A 7,480-nucleotide genomic window follows, 5' to 3' on the forward strand; every position below is an offset into this window, starting at 1 on the left:
TTGGTTATGTTTATTCCTTGGTATCTTATGTTTTTTAGTGTTATTATAAGGAATCGCTTCCCTAATTTCTCTTTCTGCAGTTACATTGTTAGTGTATAGAAAAGCAACAGATTTCTGTACATTAATTTTGTATCCTGCCACATTGCTGAATTGCTGTATGAGTCCCAATGAGTTCCAGTGGTCTTTTGGTATAAAATATCAAGTATCATGTATAATATACATGTACAATATAAAGTATCATGTCATCTGTGAAGAGAGACAGTTTGACTATATCTTTGCCAATTTGAATGCTTTTTACTTCTTTTTGTTCTCTGACTACTGAGGCTAGCACTTCTAGCCTTATGTTGAGCAAGAGTGATGAAAGTGGGCATCTCTGTCCTGTTACTGACCTTAAGGGTCATTGGGACACTGAGAATGATATTCACTGTGGGTTTTCATAGATGGCTTTTATGATATTGAGAAATATTCCCTCTGTCCCTATAATCTGAAGAGTTTTAACAAGGAGAGGATGTTGTATTTTTGTCAAATGCTTTCTCTGCGTCAATTGAGAAGATCATATGATCCTTTAATTTTCTTTTATTAATGTGCTCTATCACGTTGATTGATTTGCAAATGTTGAACCACCCGTGCATCCCAGGAATAAATCCCACCAGGTTGTGATGAATAATCACTTCAATGTACTGTTGGATCCTATTGGCTAGGACCTTGTTGAGTATTTTGGCATCCATGTTCATCGAGGATATTGGTCTGTAATTCTTTTTTTGATGGGGTCATTGTCTGGTTTTGCAATCAGTGTACTGCTGGTCTCATAGAACAAGTTTGTAAGTTTTCCTTCTGTGTCTATTTTTTGAAGCAGCTTCAGAAGAATCAACATTATTTCTTCTTTAAATGTTTGGTAGAATTCCCCCAGGAAACCATCTCACCCTGTATTCTAGTTTTTTGGGAGGTTTTTGATTACTGTTTCAATTTCTTTGCTGGTTATTGGTCTATTCAGATTGTCTGTCTCTTCCTGTTTCAGTCTTGGTAGTCTATAAGTTTCCAGGAAGACACCCATTTCTTCCAGGTTGCTTTATTCATTGGCATATAGTCTCTGACAAAAATTTTATAATTATTATCTCTCCCACTTTCATTTGTGATTTTATTAATTTGGGTCCTTTCTCTTTTCTTTTGGATAAGTCTGGGCAAAGGTTTATTGATCCTATTAATTCTTTCAAAGAACTTCTATTTTTGTTTATCTGTTCTGTTTTTGTGGTTTCTACTTCACTGATCTCTGCTCTAATCTTCATTATTTCTCCTCTCTTTGGTTTAGGCTTTATTTATTTATTTATTTATTTTTTTAATCCAGCTCCTTTAGGCATGAGTTTAGCTTGTGCATTCAGGATTTTTTGAATTTTTTTAAAGATTTTATTTACTCATTTGACAGACAGAGATCACAAGTAGGCAGAGAAGCAGGTAGAGAGAGAGGAAGAGAAGCAGGCTCCCCGCTGAGCAGAGAGCTCGATGTGGGGTTCGATCCCAGGACCCGGGGAACATGACCTGAGCTGAAGGCAGAGGCTTTAAACCACTGAGCCACCCAGGCACCCCAGATTTTTCTAATTTTTTTGAGAGAGGCTTGGATGACTCTGTAGGAATGCCTTGCTGTATCCGTAAGATTTGGACTTATGTGTTTTCATTCTTTATAGTTTCCATGAATTGTTTAAGTTCTTCTCTAATTTCCTGTCATTCTTTAGCAGGATGCTCTTTAATTTCCAAGTGTTTGAATTCCTTCCAGTTGTTTTCTTGTAATTGAGCTCCAGGTTCAAACATTGTGGTCTGATAACAGGCAAGGAATAATCTCAGTGTTTTGGTGTCAGTTGAGACCTAAATTGTGACCAAGTATGTGGTCTATTCTGGTGAAATGTCTGTGTGCACTTGAGGAGAATGAGTTTTCTGCTGTTTTAGGGTGGAATGTGCTCTATATATCTACGAAGTCTATCTGGTCCAATGTGTCATTCAAAGCTCTTTTTTTTTTCTTTGGTTTTTTGTTTGTTTGTTTGTTTTGTTTTGTATTGTATTAATGTTCTGCTTAGATGATGTCTATTGTTGTGAGTGGCATGTTGAGGTCTTCTACTATTAATGTATTATTACCAGGATGATTATTTTGGTTGCAAGTTGGCTTATATAGTTGGCTGCTCCCTAGTAGGTGGCATAGACGTTTATAATTGTTATATCTTATTTTGGATAGACCCTTTAAGTATAATATAGTGTCCCTCTACATCTCTTATTACAGTCTTTGGTTTAAAATCTAATTTGTGTGATAGAATTGCTACCCCAGTTTTCTTTTGAGGACCATTGGCATGACAAATGGTTCTCTATCCCTTCACTTTCCATCTGGAGGTGTTTTAAATTCAAAATGAATCTATTGTAGACAGCATATGGATGGGTCTTGTCTTTTTATCCAATATACAACCCTGTGCCATTTCATGGGAGCATTTAGGCTGCTCATGTTCAGAGTGACTATTGAAAGATATTAATTTAGTACCATGATATTGCCAGTGAAGTCCTTGTTTATATACATTGTCTCTGTAAATTTCTGGTCTATATTACTCTTGGGGTCTTTCTTCATTTATAGATCCATCCTTAATATTTCTTGCAGGGCTGCCTTGGTGATCAAATATTCTTTCAGTTTTTGCCAATCCTGGAAGCTCCTTGTCTCTCTGTTCATTCTGAATGACAGCCTTGCTGGATAACATCTTCTTGGCTTGATGTTATTCTCATTTAGTACCCTGAATATGTCTTTGCAGCCCTTTCTGGCTTTTCAGGTCTCTGTTGATAGGTCTGATGTTATTCTGGTGTTCCTCCCACTCTATGTAAGAGATCTCTTCCCCCAACCTGCTCTCGGGACAGCTTCCTTGGCTCTAAGATTTGCAGGTTTTGCTATTATATGCTGTAGTGTTGGTCTGTTATTTATTGATCTTGGGAGTGATCCTCTTTGCATCTTGGACAGGAATGCTTATTTTCTCCCCCAGATTAGGGAAGTTCTCAGCTATGATTTATTCAAGTATACCTTTTAGTCCTCTCACTCTCTCCACCCCCTCAGGGATCCCAATAATCCTGACACTGGAATATTTCATGGCCTCTTTGATTTCTCTAAGTCTGTTCTCATTGGCATCTAGCTGTTTATCCCAATCCTCCTCAGCCTCTTTCCTTTCTATCAGTTTATCTTCTAGATCACTAATTCATTCTTCTGCCTCATCCACTCTGGCTGGTAGAGTCTCCAGTTTAGACTGCATCTCATTCATAGCATTTTTTAAAAGATTTTATTTATTTATTTGACAGATAGAGATCGCAAGTAGGCAGAGAAGCAGGCAGAGAGAGAGGAGGAAGCAGGCTCCCTGCTGAGCAGAGAGCCTGATGTGGGGCTTGATCCCAGAACCCTGGGATCATGACCTGAGCCAAAGGCAGAGGCTTTAACACACGAAGCCACCCAGGTGACCCTCATTCATAGCATTTTTAAGTTTGGCCTGATTAGATCTCACTTCTGCTCTTAAAGAGTCTATATTATTACTAATGGTTTTCTCAAGTCTAGATATTGACTTCATAACTGCTACCCTGAATTCTGCCTCTGACTTCTTGCTTATATCCATATCAATTATATCCATAGCAGAGGTCACTGTCTCTCTCTCTCTTTTTTTTTTTCTTTTTCTTTGTTAGGAGTTCCTCCTCCTTGTCATTCTGTTGAGGGGTGGTTGAGGGAATGTACAGATTCCAAAATATCAACCCTGAACCAAGCAAGATGTACCCTAGGGAAATCCAGAGCAGTTGGAAGCCACCACTGAAAAAAACAAAGCCAAAATTAAACACAAGAATAAAACAAAATTTAAAAAATATTCTTAAAAGTGGGAGTTAGGGGAAGCGGTCTATAATTTCTCAGTGTGGGCAAAGTAGAATGTTTCTGTTGTTCCTGGGTGTAGTTTGTTCTTTTTTTAAATATATTTTATTTATTTGACAGAGAGAAATCACAACTAGGCAGAGAGGCAGGCAGAGAGAGAGGAGGAAGCAGGCTCCCTGCGGAGCAGAGAGTCCGATGTGGGGCTCGATCCCAGGACAATGGGATCCTGACCTGAACCGAAGGCAGAGGCTTTAACACACTCAGCCACCCAGGCATCCCTGGGTGTAGTTTGTTCTGAAGAAAGGACATTACTTCACAAAATTACAGAAAAATAAAACTTGTATATATATATATATATATATATATATATATATATATATACACACATATACCATATATATATATATACACACACACATATATATATGTTATTTTTCTGTAATATATGTAATATATATAGTAATATATATACCATATATATATATATATATGGTAATATTGAATACATAAAATGATTACAGTGAGGCATATATCTATAAAAGCATAGTTGTGAAATATAAGTTACAAAAGCTACTATAAGATATAAGCTGATATATCAAACATTTAGCTGGTATGAGAAAAAAGTAAAAACCAAAAACAAAGAAGAATAAGAGAAAGACTAAAAAGAAAAAGAGACCTGTATCTGAAAAATAAGCTGTGAGGTAACACCTGGTTGGCAATATACTATTTTCCTCTGCTGTTGGGATTTTATAGTTTTATAGAGACCCTGAGTTTGTCATCCTCTTGTTCTTCCATCCTGTCTTTTGCGGGAGTGGTCTGCCTTGCTATTCTCAGTGTACCTTTCTTGTACATAGTTGCCCTGCCCCCTGTCAGAGTCTGTTCTCACAGGAAACTGTTTTTTGTTTGTTCTGTTTTTTGTTTTGTTTTTGTTTGTTTGTTTGTTTGTTTAGTTTTTTTGAGCTTTTGTTCTCTGGTGGCTTTCCACACCTCTTGCAGGGTCAGAGCACAAATGGCCACACCCACACCTCTGTCCCGGAGGAGAGAAATCATAGTCTGCTCTTCACTGAACTCTCTAGGATGATCTGTTTCTGTATGCCCCATTGAAAACTGCAGTCCTCTGACTTGCATACCCACAGTGACTCTCCTAGAGGTTGACCCCAGCATGGGTATGTCTCTGCCCTTTGTTCATCTAAAACCAAGAACAACCCTGGGCTTGTGCGTGTGTACCCAGAGCTCCTGGATCCTCCCTTAACTGCCCTAGAGCCCTTTCCTAGCCATTACCACTCTGTGAGTTTTTGCATGGTCCCTGGCACAGGATGCTTTTGTGCTCTGGTGTTATATCACTTTCTGGGTGCCAGCTTATGATAGCTCCCTCCCTCTTCTGTTTATCTTCTGATATCTCTCCATAGATTCAGGACTCCACCCTTCTTACCTGCGACAGGCTACATTTTATCTGCTCGTAGAAATCCCGATATATATTCTTACATCTCTGGCTGATTTAATGGGTGTTCAGAATGGTTTGGTAGATATCCAGCAAAATTCAGGGAACCAGCAGAAACATGGTCCCCTATCCCGCTGTCATCTTGCCTCTCCCCTTTGAGATATTAGAAAAATATTTTGAATTTAAATCTTAGGTGAGTCAAGAGCTATACAGTCTTGCAAGAAAAATGGTTGCTTTCTGGAAAATAAACCTTTTAAATTAACTAGGCACCTACTCTGCATTCTTCTGGAATTTACTTATCATGGTTTATCATTTGTTTTTTTTTATTTTTTAAATTAATTTACTTATTTTTTATTTTTTTTATAAACATATAATGTATTTTTATCCCCAGGGGTACAGGTCTGTGAATCTCCAGGTTTACACACTTCGCAGCACTCACCATAACACATACCCTCTACAATGTCCATAACCCTACCCCCGTCTCCCAATACCCCTCCCCCCATCAACCCTTAGTTTGTTTTGTGAGATTAAGAGTCACTTATGGGGCGTGCCTGGGCGGCTCAATGGGTTAAAGCCTCTGCCTTTGGCTCAGGTCATGATTCCAGGGTCCTGGGATTGAGCCCCGCATCAGGATCGCTGCTCCATGGAGAGCCTGCTTCCTCCTCTCTCTCTGCCTGCCTGTCTGCCTACTTGGGATCTCTCTCTCTCTGTGTCAAATTAAAAAAAAAAAAAAAGAGTCACTTATGGTTTGTCTCCCTCCTGATCCCATCTGGTTTCATTTATTCTTCTTTATCCCCCTAACCCCCCATGATGCATCTCCACTTCCTCATATCAGGGAGATCATATTACAGTTGTCTTTCTCCGATTGACTTATTTCATTAAGCATGATACCCTCTAGTTCCATCCAGGTTGTCGCAAAAGGCAAGATTTCATTTCTTTTAATGGCTGCATAGTATTCCATTGTGTATATATACCACCTTTCTTTATCCATTCATCTGTTGATGGACATCTTGGTTCTTTCCATAGTTTGGCTATTGTGGACATTGCTGTCATAAACATTCGGGTGCCCATGCCCCTCAGAACACCACGTTTGTATACTTAGGGTAAATACACAGGAGTGCAATTGCTAGGTCATAGGGTAGCTTTATTTTCAACTTTTTGAGGAACCTCCATGCTGTTTTCCAGAGTGGTTGCACCAACTTGCATTCCCACCAACAGTGTAGGAGGGTTCCCCTTTCTCCATATCTTCGCTAGTATCTCTCAGTGCCCAACTTGTTAATTTTAGCCATTCTGACTGCTGTCAGGTGATATCTCATTGTGGCTTTGATTTGTATTTCCCTGATGCTGAGTGATGTGGAGCACTTTTTCATGTGTTTGTTGGCCATCTGGATGTCTTCTTTGCAGAAATATCTGTTCATGTCTTCTGCCCCTTTCTTGATTGGATTATTTGTTCTTTGGGTGTTGAGTTTGCTAAGTTCCTTATAGATTTTGGACACTAGCCCTTTATCTGATATGTCGGTTGCAAATATCTTCTCCCATTCTGTCAGTTGTCTTTTGGTTTTGTTAACTGATTCCTTTGCTGTGCAAAAGCTTTTGATCTTGATGAAATCCCAATAGTACATTTTTGCCCTTGCTTCCCTTGCCTTTGGCGATGTTTCTAGGAAGAAGTTGCTGTGGCTTAGGTCAAAGAGGTTGCTGTCTGTGTTCTTCTCAAGGATTTTGGTGGATTCTTTCTCACATTGAGGTCGTTCATCCATTTTGAGTCTATTTTCATGTGTGGTGTAAGGAAATGGTCCAATTTCATTTTTTGCATGTGGCCGTCCAATTTTCCAAAAACATTTATTTATTTTTTCATTTCAGCATAACAGTATTCATGGTTTTTGCACGACACCCAGTGCTCGATGCAATACATGCCCTCCCCAAACCCCACCACCTGGCTCCCACAAGCTCCCGTCCCCCACCCCTTCAAAACCCTCAGGTAGCTTTTCAGTGTCCATAATCTCTCATGGTTCACCCCGCCTTCCAGTTTCCCTCAACTCCCTTCTAATCTGCATCTACCCATGTCTTCCATGTTATTTGTTATGCTCCACAAATAAGTGAAACCATATGATAATTGACTCTCTCAGCTTGACTTAGTTCACTCAGCATAATCTCTACCAGTCCCGTCC

Source organism: Meles meles, chromosome X, assembly GCF_922984935.1.
Source record: "Meles meles chromosome X, mMelMel3.1 paternal haplotype, whole genome shotgun sequence".
Taxonomy (NCBI): domain Eukaryota; kingdom Metazoa; phylum Chordata; class Mammalia; order Carnivora; family Mustelidae; genus Meles; species Meles meles.